The sequence below is a fragment of the Esox lucius genome, chromosome 16 (genome assembly GCF_011004845.1).
Source record: "Esox lucius isolate fEsoLuc1 chromosome 16, fEsoLuc1.pri, whole genome shotgun sequence".
Lineage (NCBI taxonomy): Eukaryota > Metazoa > Chordata > Actinopteri > Esociformes > Esocidae > Esox > Esox lucius.
In genome coordinates this window covers 13,747,929-13,775,028 of record NC_047584.1, presented here as the reverse complement: position 1 = coordinate 13,775,028, position 27,100 = coordinate 13,747,929, and the positions used below count along the sequence as shown (strand labels likewise).

The 27,100-nt window shown below is 39.7% G+C and overlaps 1 protein-coding gene across 11 annotated transcripts in view; it reads right to left on the bottom strand.

Annotated features, from left to right (window-relative positions):
* Positions 1-16,862, bottom strand: part of LOC105016235 (R3H domain-containing protein 1) — a 57,364-nt gene extending 40,502 nt beyond the window's left edge. For all 11 annotated transcript variants that reach the window (XM_020054911.2, XM_013137874.3, XM_013137875.3 and 8 more), the window contains exon 1: positions 16,741-16,862. The gene's annotated coding sequence lies outside the window, so the exon portion shown is untranslated. The remainder of the gene's footprint in view (positions 1-16,740) is intronic.
* Positions 16,863-27,100: the final 10,238 nt, after the last annotated feature.

Genomic DNA, 27,100 nt, shown 5'->3' with positions numbered 1-27,100 from the left:
TGAGAATTAGATCGTGAAAAATTGAGGAATACAATATGGTCATGTTCTTTCTGATAAACAAGACTACTTGGTTTGGAGAGTTTTAGAGTCGTTTTCTGCTTGCAATGCAGCTTTGATAGTGGGACAAACCACTCATGAATGTGGACGATGCTAATAACGCTAATTTCAGACTGGGACAGAGCTGAAAAATGGACTGGTTGAAAAACATTACTGTGCTTTCAGGATTCTCTTTTGGTGAGTAGACAAAATATGATTTTTGGACGAACTACCCGTTTAAAAGATGCAGACGGTGATGTTTTGCCACAGGTTGTAAAAATGCTGCTGTGGAGCCAAGTAGTGTCCCCGAAAATAGTGTACTGTGTCTATATAGGCTTCCCAACAAAGCACTCCATTTTAAACATTGGATTTCATGGTTAACTGAGGTGTGATAGTGATTCTAGTTATAGATTATGAACACAAAAAATATATTACACATCCAGCCCAGAAAGAGAGGTTTATCCTTCATCATAATAATAATCCCAAATACTCCACAAATACCATTAAGATCTACTTAGAGCAGTAGCATGAAGATGGAACAGAATAAGATTTGACCACCTAACCATAATTGTAACTTGTGGGACCATTTGTAGAAAGAAAATTACAAAAAGCACCAAATCAAAAGAGGTGTGGCATAGATGGAATCCCAGTTGCAGCATGTCATCAGGGGTCAGTTGTGTAAACTACCAGACATCAATATCTCGAGACGCAAAATTTAGGTAGCCATGGTCACATTGTTAATAGAGCATACCCGGAATGATGCAAGTGTGAAGTCTGCCAGAACTGTACAAAGTTTCTTTGCAATGAGCACACATATCACTTGATGCTCCCACGATTGCCACATTTTATTCTCCCTCTCTTAATGCAAACAAGCCCTAAAGGAGGAAAGACAATTTTACTACTTGATGATAACCTGTGATGCGTCCCTTTGTGATTACAGAAACAATACACTGCTAGCTCCATTCCTGTCTTCAGGATAGCTCCCTGCAAAACACCAGTTACCCTAAGATCAAACCACTAGGGGTTAATAGAATTTCCATAAATCATATCAATAGATCCATACAAAGATGTCTAAGGGACAAACTAACAAAATGCAAGAAATTATTAATGAACAAACACAAATGACAAAACATTAACTCAGTCAGTCAGACGACAGGCAAGAGCTCAAAGCCACTACTCAGTCAGTTTCTGTCCAAGAGTCTCCTCACAGTGGAGATAGAGTATTGTCATCATTTTAGAACCTCTACCTGTGAGTCACAGCCCTGTGACTCACAGAAGCACTACAAAGGGCAGTTACCGAGCCCATAACTCTTGACAAGCAGCTTGGCGGCACACCCTATGTTTTGCAGGTAAACTTTTCCATTTATCACCAAACCATGCCTGCCTCACTGCACCCATCATACCAGTTATTCACACTTCTCAAAACATGATTAGAGCTGAACAACAACAAAATGAGTTGTGGTTTAAAAAAAGAAAAAAAATCCAATCCCAAATAAAACAGGCAAACACACCTAGCTTCCAACAGATAAATGAGAGGGGGGTCATTCACAACATGTGGTAAATAAAAATGCAGCTCGTACCCAAAAACAAGGATAATATTTCCTAAAGAGAGAAAGAGTGTGTGTGTGTGTGTGTGTGTGTGTGTGTGTGTGTTTGAAGTGGGTCAACATTACATTATTGCTGTGTTTGCAAATGTGAGCCCTGCAAAGCCCAGCAGTTACTCCAGTGAGAGTCTCCTGGGGCCTAATGGAGACAGACATTGGTTTCTGTTTCTCCTTCCTCTAGAGCCCATATGTGTACCGTCCTAAACGGCACTCGAGTCCCTACGCAGTGCACTACTATTGCAATGTACTATAAGTAAAGCACGACATAGGTAATAGAGGGCCATTTGGGAAGCAGGCGACCCATGAATCACATCACCTCAGCTTCATTAATATCCCCCTGACAGATACAGGCCAGGGAAAGAGAGACCATTGCCAAACAATACAGTGGCAGAGATTAGCTGTAATGCGATTAGACAACCTGACAAACCTGGAATGGAGAACATAGTCAGGGACGAAGCCTATCAGGAGGGAGGAACAGAAGGTGAGAAACCAAGGCATGATACTGGTCTTCACATCTCTCCCTTTTTATTTTATTTTTTTTACACTTGACAGATAATTATAACTCCACTCCAAGAGCAATATAGAAAAAGGAAACATCCAGACCGCTCGGCAAGCGGTCACTCCCTGTAAAGTCCAGCGTTCAGTTGCCTCCAGAGAACACCTCGTCTTTTCGAAGCGCTTTGCAAACTGACTTAATGCCCTTGAGTACATTGCTGTCCAGATGGACGAGGGTGTGAGACAGACACTGAAAGTAAATCACAACACTGCTTAACAAGGGGCTCTTTGCTGATGAACTGTCAAGGTAAAGGCATATGAAAATGTCCATAGTCTTCATGTCAGAGCATTTTGACTAGGGCTGCACAATATATCGTTTCAGCATCGATATTGCGATGTATGCATCAGCAATAGTCACATTGCAGAACTTGTAATTTAGTAAGGTAAACATACAGTCTACAGTGTGAATATAAATATATTTTTTTCAATGTTCAACTAGCATTATGTGTCTGATATAACGTGATTTACTACGATATTATTATTATTTTAAACACGGAGTTCCTTGCTGCACGTGGTTGACATGCAGGCTCTGCTTGCGCGTGACGAAATGATGAGCGAGGAACAGGCAAAAGACAAATGGAACATTTGGTCGCAAAAAGAAACGCATTGTCAATTATATGGAAATATAGACATATATAGACAAATATAGATATGGAAATACAGACAGGATGATGTTGACCAAAAAAAGGTACTTTGTCGAGAGAGCCACAACACGAGGCAACACGACCAATTTGTTTGATCATTTAAGGCGGAACCACAAATCTTCATATGACGAGTGCAAAGCATCTCAATGCCCTCCAAAGCAAAAACATATTTTGGATGCCTTTGCCAGTATTACACCATACGACAAAGGTTCCAAATAGCAGATTCAATAACATTTCAAGTCGCCAAAGACATGGTACCAATTAACACGGTTACCAAAGATGGTTTTAAACTTGATCCGATCGCTTGACAAGCGGTATGTAATGCCATCACGCAACTATCTTTCTCAAGTTTCCATCCCAGAGTTGTGTGAGAAATGCAAGGCACAAGTTGAAACAGAGCTGTCACAAGTGGAATATTATACAGCAACAACAGACTTGTGGTCCAGCCGGACCACAGAGCCCTACATAAGTCTGACCATACACTTCATTAATGTGGACTGCATTATTCCCCAGAGGATCAGACAAGTGAGAACACTGCCACACACACACACCTGGAAGGCCAGAAGTGCTCTTGAACGAGCAAAGAAGGAACGCAATCTACCTTTACATTCCCTCATATCAGAATGCCAAACAAGATGGGGTTCCAGACAACAGATGATCAGCAGGATACTAGAGCAGCAGAAGGCTCTCTCCCAGGTCCTGTCTGAGGACAGGAAGACACGGCATCTAATTCAAACCTGCCAAGATATGGACGTCCTGGAATCTGTCAGTAAGTCACTGGGCCTACTACTGGACTTCACATACGCACTCAAGTGGCAACATTGTCACTTGCCGACGGTCATGTCTCAAGCGTGTAATGGTGAATAGTCTGGTTCTTGGCCAAAAACATTCAAGTTTGAGTGAGCAAAGTATACATGATTAAAGTCAAGTTATTATATTTTAATATCATTTAGATGTATGATATTATTGTACAGTTGTGAGAAAGAAATGTATGTATTTTACTAGGTACACTGTTACTAGGTAAAAAAAAAAACTACTTCCCCAATTACATTAACAGGTATGCAGTGAAATGTTATCAAATAATGAATTTTTAAGAAATAATGCTACATTTCTTATTTGAAGCACATTTTCTGCTACCAGGACAGAAGGTTACAATGGCAATAGAGCTACATGTGCTGATCTCTGTGGGAAACAATTGTGACACTCGCAAGCTTGAATCTGACATCTCTGCTTGCTTGCAGTTTAAACTCAAACTAACATTGAAAAACCATGAAGCAAGTGAATGAAACATCCCTTAAAAATGCAGCCTGGAATACAAACGAAGTATGGCAAAGAAACACCATCTCCCCCTGAAATCCATGGAAATTAAACAAAGAAAAACAAAAAGAACTTAAAGATTCAGTCTGAGACGTTTGAGATTAATATATTTCTAACTCCCACTTTAGGCTAGACGTGTAATATGTTGACATAATATATCAGTGGCCAGAAATCACAGACTGCGATTATGGATATTTTCAGATTCAGATGATCTCCCGCAGAGCTCCTAACAACGAGTCTGCTAATGTCCCATATCACGGTAGGTTAGTGTGCGGCCTGCCACTGTACGCATTGTTGAAACAATGAAAGTAAACAGCAGAAATACTTAGAAAACAGCAATGGTATCCTGTCATACTTGACCTCAGAAACCTATGTGGTAAGTTGTGATTCAAGCATGCACATTGTACAGAGCCCTCCACCAGTCCTCCAGTCAGTTGACCAAGGGCACGGCGGACACCTTCGGTTAAAGGAAAACATTTTGGGGAGGGCATTAAGACCACATGGGGGGCATCATTGTTACATTAAAGTAACTAGCATTGTTTTCTTTCTGGGAAGCTATGGTTTGATCAAGCATTAAACCACTTGCTGCATTAAATATTTGAAAAACATGGCATGAATAAATACGTACAAAAACATAGTATGTAGAAAGATTTGTGCTTGGTTGGCCAAAAGTTCATCTGAGCGGTGAGCCACAGACCTAAATACAAACCCGATTCCAAAGAAGTTGGGACACTGTACAATTGTGAATAAAAACAGAATGCAATGATGTGGAAGTTTCAAATGTCAATATTTTATTCAGAATACAACATAGATGACATATCAAATGTTTAAATTGAGAAAATGTATCACTTTAGGGGAAAAATAAGTTGATTTTAAATTTCATGGCATCAACATCTCAAAAAAGTTGGGACAAGGCCATGTTTACTACTGTGTGGCATCCCCTCTTCGTTTTATAACAGACTGCAAACGTCTGGGGACTGAAGAGACATGTTGCTCAAGTTTATGGATAGGAATGTTGTCCCATTCTTGTCTAATACAGGCTTGAAGTTGCTCAACTGTCTTAGGTCTTCTTTGTCGCACCTTCTGTCAGCAGTGATGGTGCCTTTCCAGATGTGTAGGCTGCCCATGCCACACGCACTCATGCAACCCCATACCATCAGAGATGCAGGCTTCTGAACTGAGCGCTGATAACAACTTGGGTTGTCCTTGTCCTCTTTAGTCCGGATGACATGGCGTCCCAGTTTTCCAAAATGAACTTCAAATTTTGAATCGTCTGACCACAGAACACTTTTCCACTTTGCCACAGTCCAATTTAAATGATCCTTGGCCCAGAGAAAAAGCCTGCGCTTCTGGATCCTGTTTAGATACGGCTTCTTTTTTGACCTATAGAGTTATAGCCGGCAACGGCGAATGGCACAGTGGATTGTATTCACTGACAATGATTTCTGGAAGTATTCCTGAGCCCATGTTGTGATTTCCATTACAGCATCATTCCTGTATGTGATGCAGTGCCGTCTGAGGGCTCGAAGATCACAGGCATCCAGTAAGGTTTTCCGGCCTTGACCCTTATACACTGAGATTGTTCCAGATTCTCTGAATCTTTGGATGATATTATGCACTGTAGATGATGATAACTTCAAACTCTTTGCAATTTTTCTCTGAGAAACTCCTTTCTGATATTGCTCCACTATTTTTCGCTGCAGCATTGGGGGAAATTGGTGATCCTCTGACCATCTTGACTTCTGAGAGACACTGCCACTCTGAGAGGCTCTTTTTATACCCAATCAAGTTGCCAATTGACATAATAAGTTGCAAATTGGTCCTCCAGCTGTTCCTTATCTGTACATTTAACTTTTCCGGCCTCTTATTGCTACCTGTCCCAACTTTTCTGGAATGTGTAGCTCTCATGAAATTCAAAATGAGCCAATACTTGACATTACAAAATGTCTCACTTTCAACATTCGATATGTTATCTATATTCTATTGTGAATTAAATATAAGTTAGAGATTTGTAAATTATTCCATTCCTTTTTAACCTCACAATTTGTACAGTGTCCCAACTTTTTTGGAATCAGGTTTGTAGACGTAAGGGAAAACAACATTAGGTATAATCTCACTGTTAATCGTGTTGATTTATTTTTTTTACTATATTCTTAATGGAAAGCAAAAGGTATCTACAACAGTCTAGGTTCAGGCTTTAACTGTGACACCATGTTCCTGGGAGTCCCATGGGTGAGCGCAAATTGGCCAGCATCACAGGTGAGGGGAAAGTTTCATCAGTTTAAACTGATTTCCTTGACCTTCAGGCAGGTCATTTCAACCCACCTCAGGCTGGTTGGATGACTTTAGCCAAATGTGACATCTTGCCCTGATTTCGCAGACTTCCCAGTTTAGCAAGATTGACGTGACACGTCTAAAAGGCAAGCATGTTCCAATTGTACACTCAACAGCCTATTGAGAGTTGCAATGATAAAACAAGTCTGTTAGCACCAAATAAATCTCAAAATCAGAAAATAAGATGGTAATCAGAGATACTAAAAAGAACATTTCAAATGTAATTGCTGCATTTTAAATAGTCCTATTGGTAATATAACTACAGTCCTGTATTATGGCGCGGGGTTGATATAACAGAATCGGAAATGGTTTGATCCAGTTCGGGAACATTTCAGCATCCCAGTAGAATACAACAGCTTTGGCAATGGACAGCAATGGGGATTAAACTTTACCAGCATGTCAGCACTACTAAACAAGAATAGACCACGCTGCTGCCAACACCGCAAACATGATGACACATTTTCAACAACATTCCCCAATTATTACTACTACCAGAGAAATACAGAAATGCCATGAAACAACTTTGTAGTCAGCCCTTCACACTCCACTCTGACCCACTCAAATGCATTACAAAAGGCATTGTTAATTGTTTAGTGTATGGTTTCACCCTTTCCAACCCCAGTGTTCTATTCAGACAATTTTCTTTAGTGCATTAAAAATCGGAACAGGTTGCACAAAGCTTTGTGCATTGTGAAGAAAAAGAAAAATGGCAAAAAATATATTCACTTCATGAAGGCCAAAACATTTTAAAACCTGCCAAAGTCGCTAGTTATGCTAACACTAAGTAGAACCAAAATAATATTTATAATGCCATGACTGATTTCCTCCTCGATTCTCTTAAATTTACACAATGATTTTTAATCAGAATAGGATATCCATTTCATACAGTTAGAGTTTTTGTGGTAGTTCTATACATGGGAGTTTTAAACCAGAAAAGAAACCAGGCAAGCCTAGTTCAGCCGGCCGGCAATTACAGAGATAAATGTTGTTGCCCTCACTGGATTCGAACCCGGGTCTCCCAGGTGGCTGTCTTTAACCGCTACGCCAGTGTGATATTTAAGCTAAAACACATTTCTTATTAAGTTTACCGCCACCGTAAAACACAGACCTTTTGAAGAGAACAAATCCCCTATGGAAGAAATGAATGGTGAAATATTGCTGAGGTGTGTTACAGGTATTACAACTCATTCTATTTCAGTCAATACCTTGGAGCCACTAACCTAATAGGAAAGGTGCTAAGTAGTAAAACATTTGAAGTGCCGGTAATCGGCTCCGCGTAGAACAGGCGGTAAATGGGAAACCTGTAATTAATTCCAACTAATTATCAATACACCTGGATAAGCTGCATCTCCCAGGAAAACATGAGGAATGTTTTCAATAGCGATTTGGATCCAAATGAACTCTTGAAACAATGCTCTCTTATCATGTATATTAATTAACATTGTGACCAGGTTAAGCAATCCAGTAGACTGCAGGCAATCGGCACAAGCATTTTCTTGACAGTCAAAAATCTCTATAGTATTATGACAATTAGAATCATACAAATGCATATTTCATTGTTTCTGCACTGTTTTGGTGTAATTGTCATTCCTTATTTGGCATATGGCTTGTACCAATATAATGCCCTATGGTGTCCAAAGGTATTATCGCCAGTATAAAATGTTAGGTAGCAATGGAGTACAGACCATTTGCTGCAGCATGCCAGTTTCAGTTAAGTTAAACCAGGCATCTGGCCACCATAACAGGGAAACAAACTGCTCAACAAAACCACGCATACAAACCTCCACGAATACAAAATAACCTAACGTAGACACACTTCTCACTAAGTTTCAAACATAACAGACAAGGTAACAAGTCTAATAAGACTGCATACTTATAGAGTAGGCCTACACTAGGTGTGGCAGATGTGAGATGATACCAGAATACTCAAATAAAAACAACGGTTTCACAAGTTGAACAACAGGGGTTGTGCCATGTTGCTAGGACTGTACTTGCTTTTAATTTAGGTAAAAACCATTTCAGCAGACACTAACAGCGACAAGGTTACCAAGGTAACAGAGTCACTGGGCTCATCTCTGTGGGAGGACATGTCTGTGTCACTCACTAGCTTGATGTCGACTAGTCGTCACTCTCAGTAGCAGATTAAACTCTAGCCAACTTTGGGGGAAAAAAATCACGAATGTGAGAAAAGTAATCAAGAGACAAGATAAAGCCTCACTTAAAGGGAAAATACATTGCTAGATCTTTTAATTTTTTCAAATAATTATGACATACAGTATCTGGTAGTTAGAATTACCCACCTAACATGAGAGAACAGTAAAAGGTAAGAGTAGAGCCGCCAGCTCCTCAACTGATAAGACAAAGTTGTTTTTCAAGGGAACGAACAACTACAGAAAACAGGGCTGTTGACAACCCTGCAGCTGCACCAAGGAACGTATTGTGAAAAGGGAGAAACCATTCACGGACTACGTCCACGACGGTCTGTGAATACGGTTAGAGAAACCATAAGGACATGGCTTGTCGATAGTAAGCGTCACGTGTCCTACGCCTGCCTACACGCTTGCCAGCGGTGAGAAACAAGAAGCCAATCACCCAACTAGTACAAGTACTGTATTGCGCCATATTTATGCAACCATGAGTTAATATATTAACTCAGTTATTTTATTTTCATGCTTTTATGTCACATAAAATGAAAGAACCTTCATGAAAACATGATAATGATATTTATAGTAATAGTTTGATAACTACTTATAAAAAGTAATTATGTATCATATTATATTATGTAAACAGCAATTGCTTGTATCAGCTCGTTTTACATCACATGCAAAACTGTGGTACAAATCAAAATTATGATTATTTGATTTTACATAAAATACTTCTGTAAAATACAATTGCATTGTATTCTATTTTTATTTAGTTCGGGGCAGTAAAAATGTAATGCAGGCCAGTAGATTTCAGACCAACGGGCCCATCACAGCCAGTGAGAAAAAAGTTAACATTGGACCCTGTCATCGAATTCATTAATCTATTGGCTTAGCCATATTCAATATTAAGACTTATTTTATTCAGGCTGTTACTTTCTATGCAAGCATTTTAAGAACGCATAAATACATCGGGATGATACGGTCGTTGCTTTTATTATAAATTCCTTTTTAGCTCTTATAAATAAAGTTGTTTGAGATGTCACAACTTGCAAGTGCGGGAGGTGGGCCCACCTTTATCATCTGACCTCAAAGTAAACAACCGCCAAGCAGGTGAGGAAGCATTTCTCATTTGTACCAAGTAAAACATATTCTCTCTCTCGTGTATGACTGAGCATAAAGCAGTATATGACAGTGAGTGACATACACAATATGTTTGAGAAAAAGGGTACCAACACAGGCACAGAGTGAGATCTTGAAATAAAAAGGAACTGAATGAGCCACTCATAATTGGGATCTGAATTCATGCTTTTCTTCCCCAATTACCAGCTTTAGGGCTCCAGACAGCGACCAAATGGTTGCATTTTGTAACGTTTTATTGGCGATACGAACAACCACCAACAACTATTCTTTATTCAGTCCAAGTTAATTGAATTGGTCAAACAGCAATGCTAGTCTGTTTAGCAAGTTTGTGTGTGGCTGGAAAAGATGCACTCTCTCTCTCACTTAACTCAGGCAACAGTCTCCAGTATGCAAAATGATGTGGCAAAAGATGCAGAACAATAGTGGAAACCAAGCGAGAATGCAGAGATCATAGCAAAATTCAACATGCCCGTAATGTCATTAGAAACTCAACTCAAATCTACAAGAGATCCAACAAAAAATGAGCTCCCTCTAAATCCAACATATGCTAAAGACAATATGTACTCATGTTATTGTACAGCGTATGAAATTGCCTCATTTCCCCACCTACTGACACAGACATCTCCCCTTAAACTAATGGAAGACAAGCGGATGAAAATGAATGCCATTGAGGGGGAACCTCTCAATGGCCTTATTAGTGAAGTGCAGTTAGTTTGCAAAATATTTCTAAAAATTACGAATTATTCACTACATGCATGTCACCCTCGCAGTAGTCAAACAAAACATTCCCACCTAATTGAAGTTGCAATTAGACCTAATCTAGTTTTAAATACCTTAAGAAATATTTCTTTTTTTAAATGCCTAGCAGTTGTAAATGTAACGTATGTAAACAACACAGGTAATTGCTGTAAACTGTACTACTTAAATAGTGCAGTTAGGCGTAGGCACAATTGCATTCTTATCAAAAAACAGAGACCAATGCTAGTACCCTTATGCCGCATTTCCACTGGTGCTTTACCCCGGTACCAGGGCTACTTCAGTGATTTGTGCTAATGTCGGATCTAGGCTTTCCTGTTTCGACTATACATTTGGTACCAACGACTTAAGGAGGGGCTCAGCTGGGGAGGTAGAGGTAAACGATCAACGCGATTTGGTTTTCCAGTTATGAAAAATAAAAGACGATATTTTTCTGTTAGTAAAATAAAATAAACAATAACGTCATGTTCAGTTTGTTTACAATACAGCATTAGAACTTGAGTAATAAACTCATTCCTTCCTCAAACTCCTGTGAATGGCTCCTTCTCCACTTATACCAATGACATTGCAACTGAAAGCCAGTGTATTCATTATTTAGTTTAATAAGTATTTTGTCAAAACGATCTACCTCTAATGGAAGGATTTGGCAGAATTTAGGTAATTGTGTGTGGCTATAGGTTCTGCAGGGTACATCTCGGTCTCAGCGCTCCGTTTTTCTATCAAGTTAATGGCATCATATCACCTTCAGTTGTTCCAACTCTTTCTTCCATGTCCTGTCGCTTTACTTTTCTTTATTTTATCAGGGATCAGTTTGTTAAATCGAATGAAAACCATTACGAGAAGCCTAAAGCAAACGATACACACCGCTATTCGAATAGAACAACACGCTGCATTTTCACAGCACATAACAGCACAACCTGCAAACCCCGACCTAAGTCCTAAACTCCGGGGCTTGGCACCAATTGAGAGCCAGCCACGACCTAGGCCTTAGTTTAAGTGTTTTTCACCCTGGCTCTTCCTATCAATTGTATTGAGCCATGTGGCATCAACTTGTCTTCAGAACACATACTAAATCAAAACAAAAAAAGCCCACTATGCATACTGCTAGTATAAGGAAGACACTTTTCATTTAAATGTATTGTTATCTACAGTTAGCCTTTGAAATTTCAGAAATACCAAATCTTGCTTTCCCAATGTTATCCAATGGAAAGGCTAAATGTGCAGACCTGCCTGTGTAATTCACACCATATCTCAAAATGTGTAATATTATATTATATAATTCTATTTCAAGTCACACCATTTTAAATCAGGACAATCTCAGCTTCATAACCAAATATGCTTACACTGTGCCATTCATTCTAATACAATGCTACTGCCTAAAAACCTTCTTCCCTTGGAACTCTGAGCTTCGCCTATTGATTTCCAATGGAGAGACATGCTGGTTTATTTAGGTGAAAATCTCAAAAATATATATTTTATATATATATTTTAATTTCTATAATTGGGGCATCATTTTAATCAAGACAATCTCCTTTTAATAAAATGCAATTTGGTCACACAATCCTTTGTAATTGAATACTAGACTACAAATATTCAGGAGTTCCAATTTATTTTAATACTTCCAGTTTACACAGATGTAATCACAATTGATACATCAGAGTTGAATGTTTACTTTCGACATCTGTTTTTCCACCCCAGTTTCGTCTTAAGAAGCAATGGTAAGATTAAAATAAAAATGGACACATTTGTTGGTGCCATTTTGAGGGAATGGAATTTAGCATTAATCATGCCACGAGAGGCTCAGCGAAGGTTCGATTTAATTCATTTGCTATGGCATTGCGCTAGGGTTCTAGCTAAGCCAGCATTCTTTAGTGGTTTTACAGGTACGGGTGAATTTAGAAGCATTCTATTGTCCAGCCTATAGATGGCTCTCCATTAAATCAATCTCATGAAATTACTAAATTAATCTTTAGGTAGCAATAAACAAAATTATTATATATTTACTTAACTATTTATTATATAGGAATAAAACCTTTTTAACATTTACATTTTAGTTATTTAGCAGACGCTCTGATCCAGAGAGACTTAAAATAAGTGCAATCTCTTAACACTAGATTTTCCAAGAAATATTAAAGATTCAAAACGCTATATTATTTTGTTGTGTAAACTTGCAGATATAGCACATTAGGCATAGCTGATCAAAAGCAGCTATTGTTGTGCTACATAGTTTTATTCCATTTGATTATTGTAGGATAGCAACATGGATGCAACTACTAACACAAAAAAATGTATGACTGGTAACGAAACAAGTCAATTTTAGGAAAAAATTTGATACAGTGAGGGGAAAAAATAATTTAATCCCCTGCTGATTTTGTATGTTTGCCCACTGACAAAGAAATGGTCAGTCTATAATTTTAATGGTAGGTTTACTTGAACAGTGAGAGACATAAATTGTTATAAATTGATTTGCATTTTAATGAGTGAAATAAGTATTCGACCCCTCTGCAAAACATTACTTAGTACTTGGTGGCAAAACCCTTGTTGGCAATCACAGAGGTCAGACGTTTTGTGTAATTGGCCACCAGGTTTGCCCCACTCCTCTTTGCAGATTTTCTCCAAGTCAGTAAGGTTTCCAAGGCTGTCGTTTGGCAACTCAAACCTTCAGCTCCCTCCACAGATTTTCCATAGGATTAAGACCTGGAGACCACTCCAGGACCTTAATGTGCTTCTTCTTGAGCCACTCCTTGGTTGCTTTGGCCGTGTGTTGTGGGTCATTGTCATGCTGGAATACCAATCCACGACCCATTTTCAATGCCCTGGCTGAGGGAAGGAGGTTCTCACCCATGATTTGAAGGTACATGGCCCCATCCATCGTCCCTTTGATGCAGTGAAGTTGTCCTGTCCCCTTAGCAGAAAACCACCCCCAAAGCATAATGTTTCCACCTCCATGTTTGACAGTGGGGATGGTGTTCTTGGGGTCATAGGCAGCATTTCCCCTCCTCCACACACAGCAAATTGAGTTGATGCCAAAGAGAACAATTTCGGTCTCATCTGACCACAGCACTTTCACCCAGTTCTCCTCTGAATCATTCAGATGTTCATTGGAAAACTTCAGACGGGCCTGTCCATGTGCTTTCTTGAGCAGGGGTACCTTGCGAGGGCTGCAGCATTTCAGTCTTTCACGGTATAGTGTGTTACCAATTGTTTTATTGGTGACTATGGTCCCAGCTGCCTTGAGATCATTGACAAGATCCTCCCGTGTAGTTCTGGGCTGATTCCTCACCGTTCTAATGATCATTGCAACTCCACAAGGTGAGAGCTTGCATGGAGCCCCAGACCGAGGGAGATTGACAGTTCTTTTGTGTTTCTTCCATTTGTGAATAAATGCACCAACTGTTGTCAACTTCTCACCAAGCTGCCTGGAAATGGTCTTGTAGCCCATTCCAGCCTTGTATAGGTCTACAATCTTGTCCCTGACATCTTTGGACAGCTTGGCCATGGTGGAGAGTTTGGAATCTGATTGATTGATTGCTTCTGTGGACAGGTGTCTTTTATAGAGGTAACAAACTGAGATTAGGAGCACTCATTAAAACGCAAATCAATATATCACATGCTTTTTTCTGGATTTTTTAGTTGTTATTCTGTCTCTCACTGTTCAAATAAACTTATCATTAAAATGATAGACTAATCATTTTTTGTCAGTGGGCAAACAAAATCAGCAGGGGATCAAATATGGTTTCCCCTCACTCTATGTGGGACACACTACAAAAGTAAAGAAAAATGTGTACAACTCAATAGCACTTTAAACTGAAGACCCAGCATGACAGTGAAGCACGCACACTAAAGCGAATACATTAAAGTCGTGATGACAGAGGTTGACGAGGGCTCAAAGCGATACGTTGACCTAAAACAAGAGAGGTTATATTAGATTTGGCATGAGTTGTGTTTTGAAATGAGATATCGCTAATCTTGAATGGATGGTTGAGCTGTGCACAAACAGAAAGCTAGTACCACCAAACCAGTGGCCTACATGTTTAGTGGTACTAGACTTACACAAAAGCCTTGCAAGATATTGTACCGAACAGCCACTGATGGATCATGTCATGAGTGTCAGAGTTACCTAATTTTATTTCTCCACAATTGATACTATGCCCAGTCAATTATTTTTCTAATTAACTTTAGTTAAAACTACCTGTAATGAGAATCTTAGTGTTTTACGTTTCCCCATCTCTCCTTAGTCCTTATATTTTATATGTTTGTTAAGCACATCGTAGGATTAAGGATCAATTGTAAAATTATATAACTGCTATTTAAAGTTGTTTTACATGCAGCATTGGGCAAGATTAGGAAAACCCTTTTTATTTACAATAAGACATGCATTCAATTCCAGACAGTATATTTGTTTGTATCCGATGAATTGATAATAATTGACATACTTGATAAAGAAAACGGTGGTTAGTTGCAGCCCTGTTTGGAAATGCTTTGGTTGGAGCACGGTAGGGCTGCACAATTAACTGAATTATAATTAAAATTGCGATACTGACATGTGCAATATTCAAATCGCCAACTTATGTGATTTTCAGCTCCAAAAAGAAGGTGAATGAGATGAGCTTCACGCAAGGCATTGGGCATGCATCATACGCCCATGTCTCAAAAATACTACATTAACTCAATTTTATTCAGTTTAATAGCTCACTACAGAGGCTAAGAACTCTTTTTAATTTAAATTATTTACACTGTTTACACCCAAGTTGCAAAATCGCAAATCAAATTGTAATTGCAATATTTGTCAAATAAATCACGATTCAATATTTTATCCAAATTCTGCAGCCCAACAGCACAGTATCTCTATAATGGCACACTACAGGTTTTCAAATACAGGCAATAAACCTTTTTTGAAGAATGTTTTGAAACATCACTGTATCACTATTTCCATAGTCTGAACAAATGTCATGTCTGAAGCTGGAGCAACAAAAATCTGTAGACAACCAGGACTGTCAATCAAATAATGTAAAAATACACAATTGGTAAAGCAATGTTTTCACACTACCTTAATCTAGGAAAATCCCAGTGACAAATGAGATGTTACACTTTCATTGAAGATGTCAAGAAAAGTATTGTTAATTGAAGTTAACAATTGAACTACCCTATTGTAAATAAGCCCTAAACCTATCCATCCAATTTCTATTGCGACGGGAATTATTACCATAGGCCAAGTTTGATTCACTTGGGAAGAGGATTCTGGGAACGAAATGGTAATATATTGTATATTGAATAATATCCATAACGCCTTCAAGTAACAAAAAAAAAATAGAAAAAAAAAAGAATTAAACTGGGCTACTTCCGGGGAAGCCAAAAATCACAAAAGTTGGAGGAACACCACAGAAATCAAACCTGTCACATTTCTTTAGTGACAATGGTGTAACTACTGTATATGGATAATTCGATAGCTGATACATGGCAAATGCATTCATTAGCCTAGCTAGTACAGCAACATGAAAGCTCATTTTCATCGCATTACAAAATCCAATTTCACCGGCTAACTTGCGCCGGTAGTTTCAAGGAGCATTAACTTTTTCAGAATGACCAGGCCACAACCACTACGACTCTTACTCATTATTACTTCAATATAACTATTGTACCTACCTTACTGCTGTAACTCCTAGTGAGGTAAAAGTACGCTGACAATAGTTACAAAATAAGCTAACTGGTGGCTAGCTAATGGATATTTATTTAGCTAGCATTAAGCCAACTAAATAGCATGGCCAACTACAGCCTCCTTAACGAGATTGTGGCAGGCCTCACATGGTTAGTTAGCATTTGCTAGCCACATTGCTAACCAGCTACCTAATGTGACTTATGTTAAGTTCGCTAGCTAGTTACATGACTTAGTGAACTAGATACTAGTTGAACGTTCAAAACTAACAACCACCTCGTTATGTCAGCGTGATACGTGCTTAAAAAAAGCTTGTCAAAAAAAAGAAAAAAACGTTTTAGTCGGCTGCTGGTAAACATCTGCTATAATAAGCTAGCTACTGTAGTCTTTCAGCTAGGCCAAAGCTTCGTCAACATTGCCTTTCTCGCATTGGATGCCGTTTAGCCAGCTAGCTACTACTAGCAAGCTAACTTTGCTAACTGCGCAAATTATCTTCACACATTATTCTCAAAAAAATAACATGTTACACATATAAATAATAAAAATGTCTTTACCGGCGGAAACGTTCGGCGTTCTGAGTTGTTGTTCAGAGGTTTGTATATTTATTTTTCTATTCCCAGTCAGAATCGGCAACATATGAACTGAGGGGAGGCAGGCAGCGCGTCTGATGACGTGAAACTAGCCACAATAAGGATTAGACACATTAGTTGCGTTTGCCAGATGACTTCAAAATAAACGTTCCCCATTGAAAGTGACGTACACGGATATACATTGATCCAGATAATGGTAAGCAAGGTTGGAATGTTTTTGTATCATTTTAATAATTCATATATTAATAATAATGTTTTACAATAAAAACTACTCACATTTCACTGTGAATATATTATACAGTTACCCCCACAGATTGACTGTGAAGAGTGTATACAAATATTAGCTTCTTAACTTCTTGTGGGACTTGAAACACCAGTGCAGAATATTCTTGCTATACCAGACTATCAAGATCTCCAGCCATTGTAACTACTGGAGTGGCTACATGAGCCAATGAGTAAGAACCAGCCACAAGCCTACACCCCTTCCTTGGGGGCTAGACTCAGTCCCCAATTCTCTTAAGTGAAATTTTGCTTGTCTAATTTTTTGTATTGAACTGTAATTGTACATTGGTATATTGTTCACTATTAAAAGGATGATATCATCCTGTACACAAATAATTCCTTAACTCTTAACTGCATGTCTTTGACTCAGAAAAAATCACCTTCCAAGTAAATTCTGGGTCAAAGATTATAGACAAAATAAATAAGAGCTAAGATTCATGTACATTCTTGTATTCTGAGTTTTTCAAAGTGGTCTGATGCCCCATTTTAGTACATTGGTGTTTCCCTTACTCAAGCATGATTTGGAGGAAGATCTGCCCTCAAGGCAGCATTTATTGTAATGTGTTTGCTCAGTGGAGGGCAGAACATTTAAAATGGACTGAATGCTCAAAATTGAGCTTAAACCAAAGTGTTTGTCCTACCATTATAACCTTAAGCCTTATATTTACCAGTTCAGAATTAAACTTAAATAGAGTGATTTCAGAGTTGCTATGTAAGCTCCTCCCTCTAAATTGAATCAACCAATAACAATAACTGGCCTACCTCCGGAACAGATTTGAGTAAATCTCCAAACACCTCAATATTATGGTTTCTCAATTTCCAGCTTAATCTGTGCAATAAATATTAGTAAGGCCAAAATAAATATAAAATATTTAAAGGTATTTATTTTCAAAATATTGTTTTTGTTTTCAAAATAATATATTATTGCATTATAAAGCAATATTACACAGCATACTAACTTTGTTGTGGATTATCTAGTCCAAATCTAGTTTGATTCCACGGTTTATGTCCCCTTTACGTTACTTTTCTTGGGAGACTTTTATTTTGAAGTCAAAACGCACATTTCACTGGTATGGCTTTTCCATATTAAGGCTAGCTTCACATAGGTGCGCGTCTGTAACTGACGAGCGTTGGGGTCTGACAGTGGGTAGGCATAGAGGAACAAATGAGTGACATTGAATTTTGTCCAATCGCTTACCTTCTAGCTAGCTACACACTATGAGTAAAGTAATCATATGAAAACTATCAAGTTGATACTATTGTGAGAGAAGCCAATTACTTTACAGTAATTGCTGTTATTATTAAAGTAACAATGGATAGCTGCACAGATCTATGCAGTAGACAGCCATGAATGTTGAATTAGTTATTGTTCTATGAGCGCTGTCAAGAGCAGGCCAGGGAGAAGATGCCAAGATGAATCTAAACCACCCAGGTAAAATCTTTGTGTGTGTTCTTGTCTATGTGTTTGTGTGTGTGACATCATGCCTATGTGTACATGTGGGTACCTTAAATCCCACAAAGATTGTAAAACCAGATTTTTTGGGGCAGGTTCCCACTAGGGAAAATGCAGTGTCTGCATAGTTTTGGAATTGGGTTGGGCGTTAAGGCTAGGTTACATTTAGGCATAAATGTGAGCTTATTGAGGTTAGGGTAAGGGTCAGTGTTAAGTTTAGCAGTCTGGTACCCTACAATCCATTCTGATGCATTCTGAATCTTACATGCTAAGTCAAATGAAATGTCTGTTGTTGATGTTGTAAATGGTTGCCGCTCATATAAGGATTAACATTGTCAGACATTACCACCCAGTCAACCTGGTGGCTACCTGGGTGACACAAGTGGTCTCACATTTTCTGCAGCCAGAGAAGCCTGATTCCACACTGTATACCAGTGTGTAAAATACAGCAGTCATCGGTTTTCTGGAGATTTCCAAGTGGAGATGCTCATCTTGGTAGCGGGGTGCCTATTTGTCCACTACATGGAGTAGAGCTTTACTGACAAACTCCTAAAATACCTTTGAGTCTCAGTGAGCTCACTGGCTTTGTGTGCTGACACGTAGAGTTGTAGAGTCATTAGCATACCGGACTGTTCTAGCTTACTGTAAGACAAGTGAGAAGTTGTTTCTTTGTCGCTGAAAAGAAAGAGACCAAGACAGCTTGCCGGAGGGACGTTGCACTTTACATCTCTAACATTACAGAGGAGCCCACTGAAGAACACTTTCGGAGTCATATTAGATAAGTACCTCTCCAACCAAGCGGTGGTACGTCATGTCAAACTAAAAGAAGAGTGTTTTTTACACTATTCTACGTCACTCAGGAGAAGAGTGTTTGAAAAATTCCTTAGAATTGATCAAACACTAGAATTTAACAGTTATCAAGAAAGGATGCACCAAAGTCAAAAAATACAGCTCCAGATCTTAATATTCATTTATTTTATTCTGAGGTGGTATTGTGTGCCCTTCACTATATGCATGCTGACTGTAGTTAACTTGTTCTCTAAAAACAGCATTATATGTGGTCAAACACAGTTCTCTCTGTGATTTTACTAGGAGCAGGCAGTAAGGTGACTGGGTGGCTGCTAGTCACTGGAAAGCTTTACCGTTTTTAGATAGTGGAATTACTTAAGCCTTCTACGCCTGAGGACACATAAGCTTCTAAAGACATGGCAAATGGGTAGTAATACTACCAATCTCAGTAGTTCCCAGTCAGAGTTGTGAATGCTTGTAATTAATGATGTACAACGATAGCTTTTCCCCCTTTCCCACACTAACTTGCCCTAATTCAAAACATATTTTGACGAAGTTCTTCTCTTTAATTACTGGGTCTCTCATAAAACAATGTGTTTTTTTAGCATTTCAAAATTTTAATTTCACTAACTCTGAAATATTAATTGGAATGATTGGCAATACTTGTTTTTGTTATAAATGATCCAATAACTTCAATGTGTGTAGATCTAGTATATCTTGGTTTGTACTTTGCTAATTCATTTTTTTGTTTTGTCAGAAGATTTTTGTTTTGTAAAAAAATGTAGAATGTATCTGCCAGTCATCCGTGAAGACTGATTGACACCATTTTGCATAATTCCCTTGAACCATAACATTTTTCAATGTATCATCAATCTAAGGGACTCTAATGGTTCACACAGTTAGTTGTTTTAACAGGTGCATGTTTTTCAACAATTTGCATGAATAATTGAACAAATACTTCAAGTGCCCCATCTGGAGTCTCTTCCATATACGCATACATATTTTATCAGGATACTTTTATTCATTTTCAACGAAAGTAATTTGAAAAGATTTAGCTACTGAGATATGGTCTCTTATAAATTGTTAGCCACTGTCTTTGATATGTTTATGATCACTGAAACTGAGTGTTACAATTACAGCTTTAGGGCATTGTTCAGCCATGTTGGTAAAAATTGGATAAATACAGGCAGATGATGGTGGTAAAAAACTTATTGTTCTACAAAATGTTTATCAATAAGTTAACACACCCAATGAATCACCATGCATTACAAAAAGGAAGCTGTCCTTTAGGTGACCTTCCGTGCTGGATTTCCACCAAGGTTTACACTTTTTATTGAAGGCCAAAAAGTTACATTTCAATTTGTTGGACGTCAAACCTTTTTCCCACATTGCTGAAGAATCTCTGCAGTGTGTTTTTGGCATACATCCGACAGGATTCAAAATGGGTCTGCCACCCTACTTTACAGGCCAGATTTGTAGAGTGCTGGGATATTATTTGCACACTTCGACCAGCAAAAGTTCATTGGCCTCCTGGTAGCTTCTCTGATCAGTGTCCCACTTGCTCTGTCTTCCAGTTTGGAAGGACAGCCTGATGTAGGCACACCTTTCACTTGTTAATAATTTTCATGTCTGTGCTTCAAGGTATAGTAAAGGCATCTAAATATATTTTTATACCCTCCCTGATCTTTATTTTTTAACATTTTTAACTTCTTAACTACTTTGTTCTTTCAAAAGCTCTTGTGCTGATGGTCGTGTTTGCTTTGTAATGCATTACCCAAAACAGGGAACCTACAGAAACTGCTGGATTTATCCTAAAATCACATAAATCACAACACTTTAACCCAGATGGAGACCAATTAACTTGATGTGTGATTTTGAATATAATTGTCTACACCTGAGTTAATTGAGAATTGTTTTTACAAGGGGAACGGGGACGTATGAAATTATTACGTTTTAATATGGGGGCTCACAAAATGCTGACCAATTGCACCACCTTCCATCAGACCCTTGGGCTAATTCGCAAACAAGATTCAACCCTGGTCTTGCAATGACGCAGCTAAGTGCAAGGCAGTGACTTTATTGCTGTGCCATTCAGGGGCCCCAAAGATGATATATTTTGTGTTTTTTTTCTGTAGTGCCTGTAGGGTTTTTTCACTGCTCAACTCTTATTATGGTCACAACGCAAAATGATTTGTGGTTCAAAAAGCAAAAAAGTATGGGAACTCCAGATGTAGAGCACAACTCATTGTTCTTGCCTGTGACCATTTTCGACTTAAAATGTTCTCTTCAGAATTTTTTTTAATGCCAGCACTGTCTGACACACACACACACACACACACACACACACACACACACACACACAAACACAAATAAATACACAAACAAGTTTGAAGCACCTTGTTAAGTGCTGAGTATGCTCAATCTAACCATCGGTTCTTTCCCCTTGCTGTCTGTTTCTCTTTCCTTCTCTCACTTGCTCTCTCATTATTTCTCTGTCTCCAAATATATGTCTCTGACTGCGAACAATCTCCAGAGCTGTGTAAGCTAGTCCTCCAAAATATTTGCAGACAGATTCCTGCACACTGGTCTCACTAGCAATATCCTCTACGCTGTGTGAGTGCTTGGCCACACACCGCCATATAGAATATATATATTTTACAGCGAAATATAAAGCTATACAAAATTTGCTCCATTTGTTTTATTGTTAATTGGTGAATTACATTCTTTTGAAATAGCCACAATAGCCTATTAGCTGCAATCTAAAATTTTAAATTAAAGTGGGTACATCCTCTGTGTTCTCTGTTAACACACACCAAATGTTGAACTGAATACTCACAACTTTCAAGTTTTTTTACAAGATCAGAACAATGATTGCCAAAATCATTTCAGAAGGAACATTGCCCCTTAGATATTTGCAGACGGTATCCTGCATGCTGGGTCCTTCAACATTTGCAGACAGGGTCCTGCATACTGGGCCCCATAGATATTTGCAGACAGGGTCCTGCATACTGGGCCCCATAGATATTTGCAGACAGGGTCCTGCATACTGGGCCCTGTAGATATTTTCAGACAAGGTCCTGCATACTGGGTCCTGTAGATATTTGCAGACAGGGTCCTGCATACTGGGCCCCATACATATTTCCAGAAAAGGTCCTGCATACTGGGTCCTGTAGATATTTGCAGACAGGGTCCTGCATACTGTTGCACACCATTCTTGTTCCTGTTGTGTGTTATGAGCGAATACTGGCTGGCTGGATCTGCAACATGAACACACCAATGTCTGCTTCATCTAGGGGGCAGACTGAAACATATCGCAAAGAGCCCCATGATGACATAGTTACGCCTCTGTATCTGTGTCCATCGTAGAGATAATGGGTAAATCAGAGCCTTTCCCTGTAGCCCCAGACCGACTGATACTTCAGAGAATCTAGGTAGTTAGTGACGTGCACGGTGTGTACTCGTGTGAAGAGATGGCTGATCTAATGGCTTGTTATCTTTACATAACGCCTGTGTGGGAGGCCAGGCAGCAGTGTTCAAGAGGAGGGCCAGCGCTACATTCCTCCACACTCAGCCGAGAGGGGAGAACTCTGTTTGGAGCTGTCAAGATGTGTAGGCAGAGACCCTCCAACTGAAATCTGGCTCACCGAGGGGATCGACTAAAAATGAAACGATGCGCAAAAAAACTCAAAAATACTCATAAGATAAACTCGAAATGGAAATCGACTCTTGCCTTTGAATAAACAAAGTGGGTTTTGATTTGCAATAGAATAAATATAGTATAGTGTGATTTGAATCCATGCTGTCCGGTTCAGAGAGGACAATTTTGTCAGTGATATAGCCAGAGCAAACAATCCTATAAGAGATTGAATCAATCTGAGAAAACGTAGAAATTAACAAAATAAATGAAATAATCCTCAAATCGGGGATACATATCCTATGCCGTAAAGATAAAACGTTAACTACTGTCTGATGCTAAAAAAAAGTCCCTTTGACATCAAAGCTGCTATTGTAATCAGCCGACTAACAGAAGACCGGATCTGAATTACAATCGAGGTATTGTTGCTTCAATGCAAGTTAGCCAAAGATTGTATTAAGTTGGCCATTCAGTGAGATACTCCTTTTGTGGTCAGAACAACACAGTCATCAGCGAGACAGATTTTGGCTTATCTCCCTGGCCCATGTTGATGGCGGTGCTGGCTGTCTTCACAGCTGCAGACCAATAGACTGACACCCTGAGTGCACACTCTGGTTATTTCCCCCTGATCCTCCACTGACAGAGAAAATCCAATGGCGGTGTCCCAAACTATACCCCTGATTCCCTGTTTAGTGTGCCAATTATGACTTCAGCCCTGTGGGACCCGGTCAAAGTCAGTGAGCGAAATGGGTGATAGGGTGCAGTTTGGTACGCAAGCCACGTTGAGGCAGCCGCCTGTGTTGCTCCCATCCCGCAACAAAACAAGACAGAGCGGATTTCGGATCCTCCGTCTCATTAAATATGGCTGCTCCCTGTGGGTTTGCGTATCACATTCTGGAGCTTTTCTACCGTGGACGGTGTGCCTCTTCTCACATCGCTCTGCTCCCTGGCTATTTATCTGTAAATGGATCTCAAACCCCTTTTCTCCGGGAGGTGTCTGCCACTGTCTCCCGGGTTTGAATTCGGGTAGGCTTTAGCCCTGCTCTTATTTAGCCTGCCTTTAGCTTGGTATAATGGAGAAATCTGCTCCCCTCTGAATATCCAGCACCTGCGCCCAGCTGGACTCTCCGTAGTATTTATTGCTGCACCGGCACCCTGAGACAACAGTTGCTGGTCAGTTGACCGGCTTCATTTATATTCATCCCAGTGTTGATGGGCTCCTGTATCATCCCGTTTGGCCCAAGGGTTTTGAATTGGATATCTTTTCCAGGGCAGATAGACCTCAACTTAAATGTTTGTTTTTCCCAAATTCAGGAAAATAAGGTGTTTCATTGAAGTCCTGAGATTGCATTTACGCTGCGGTTGATGATCCATTTAGTCTGAATGATGCCTGTACATTTGTGTGGGTTTTCTGAGGTTTTGTTGCTCATGCTAATCGGCATTACCCCTGCACATTTTAATCATCATTATTGGAACTACTTGTATGACGGGTTGTATCTGAGAACACACAGTGGCATTGATGGCAAACCGTGTTAAAAGGATTTGATAGAAAATACATCAGACGGTGATGCCAAGCTGTGACGGTCATTTGGTAAAGTCGGATCTGAACAATAAGTGCGTCATACCAAATGAAATGGAAGAGCAACATCCTATCATTAAAGAGAGAGTGAGAGAAAAAATCCAGAAAATGTTTTATAATTTGAAGATAATTCTTTTCAAGACCCCCCCCCCCCCCCTTGGCTGTTGTATGAGAGCGAATGAAGAGTTTGAGGCAGAGCACTGAGGTGGCTCTGTTTTGGGGTGAGTGAGTGGGAGTGAGGTAGTCGAGTAGTGGTGTGCGCTCCACTTCAAGCCCCGTTCTGACTCACCCCAGTGGGCGAGGGCCAGGAGAACATGAGGACACCCACACCCTCAACCCTCACTCCCCACAGCTCAATTCTCCACTGCTTCTGCCCTGGAGGCTTAACAACACAGAGGGAGGGGGAGGACAGAGATGACGAAAAAGAAGAAATGCATATCTCCTTTTAAACTATTAATAGTCTACATTCATCAATTTGTTATGTATGTCCTCCGGATGCTGTTGGAATCACAGGTTGCGTGGGAACAGTACTGAAACCAAGCTACAGATTATTAGTGGACTGACTAAAAGGACTAGTCTTTGAAATAAAAATTATGTTCTGAAATAGATGAGTGATCCTGTCACGAAAGATTTTTGGCTGTTGATGGAGGTCTTTGTTCCTGCTGTATCATCATACGCCCGACAAAAAAAGACAAGCGTAAGACCTACAGGGGAAAAAAAACACAGAAAAAGTTATCTCACAGCTTCTAAACGACCTCCGCCTCTAACTCCAAAGTCTTAAAGGTTTCTGTGCGTCGTAATCTCAGGCACAATAGTCACATAGATGAGGTCCGCCTTTGCTGATTTGCGATCTGTGTTTTGAAACTTGCTGGCTGTCACCAGAATAACTCCTCCTATCCCTCTCAACACCTCCAGTCACAGACAGATTACAATCTCAGCCCCAACTAAACACGATTCCAATGGGCTGGTGAAGCTGTGCCGGGGAATTGGATATGACATTTTCAGCAAGGCAGCCTTAGTGCCTTTTTTCAGCACCGCTTTCAACCTTCCAGCTCACCAGGAACTCAAGTGGACGTTGGCCTTCATGTGGCATTGATTCTTCCTTCCCATAGACCTAGCAACCAGCTTCCCAGGAGGCCTGTATTGGATTGCCATTACAGGAGGGAAATACGTCCCCAATACTGTGTCATTTGGCCTTTCACCTTACTGTAGGTTACCTGAATGAGACCATATCTTCCTGTTCCAGGCCCAAAGGTCCAGTGGGGTTGCATACACTTCTCAACTCCCAACACACATTATCCAGAGAGCCCGCATGCTTCAGGGCCTTTGGCTTTGTTCCCTACCAATATAAGGCTGCCTTGTTGTCGCAGAGCCAACACCAAAGAGGCAAACACTTGTGTCTGGCTGTGGCGCGTGCCGACTCACAATACACAAAACGGGGTCTACATTAGCATACATGTCTCCAGCACCTTGCTTCAGCCCGACAAAGATTAACCAGCATGAGCAAAGCTGCTGATAAGACCACTGTTATAAGCAGTACATCATTGAACCTCAAAGGCATTGGGAGTGGGAGGCAACGCACGTGTGATGTTCATTTTACTCCCTACCGTAACCTTACTATGAAAGGACCTACAGTGCGGTATACAACAATATGGAAGGGACCACATTTCAAAGAACGCTAAGACAACTGCAGTATTAAGAAAAGATTCACATTAATACAATACAGATCAGCTTTGAAACGTAATGAATTGCCAATATAGCCTACACCTTGCTGAGTAATCTGCTTATAACTCTCAAGACGCTACACAAAACTAAATATAAATGTTTACACAAGCAATAAGAAAAATGGAACCAAGTATGATGTTTGAAAACAAAATGTCTACAAAAAATGGTGTACCCATTGTAATAAAAAAATAACTTGGATAAAAAAATATACGGTCTTCAGGTCTTCAGGCCTCGAACGGGACTGGGGAGCAAAAGAACAATGAAGTCCTCCCTGCTGTGGTTGAGCAGAGTGAGTAATTCAAGGAGGTCCAGAGTAGCGCAGGTGAAAAACCGATGAACAACTTTGTTAGTTGATCAGAGACCAACTGACATTTCTTGATGAACACTCGGAAAGCCCAGAATTCCCTGGTATGTGGGGTTGATATTTGAGTTCGCCCTATCTTTTTCTACACAGTATAATTATTATGCACACCTTATTGACAAAACCATCTGTGGTTAGTGCGTTTATGCACGTATATCACGTCCTAGTAGCAGTTTACCAAGGGAGGTGAGAGAGGGTCAGTAACAATTAAAGCAGATCATTAGCCGGAGTCGTGAGCTGGATTTGCCGTGGCATTGATGGCTATCTTTGTTACGAGAGCTAATGGTTTGTAACGTTTCGCGTTAAGACATCACGAAGGCCCTCATCATACATTAGAGAAAAACGTGTGCGTGTTTAATTGTGTGTTTATTTTATATCCTCCGTCCTTGTTCCCTGTCAGGCTTGTCACCGTGGTGTACCTGATCCTCTGTAAAAGGCTAATAAAGAACCAGTCTGTCACTAGGGGCGGACCACAATTGATGCCGGTGCCACTTTTCATTA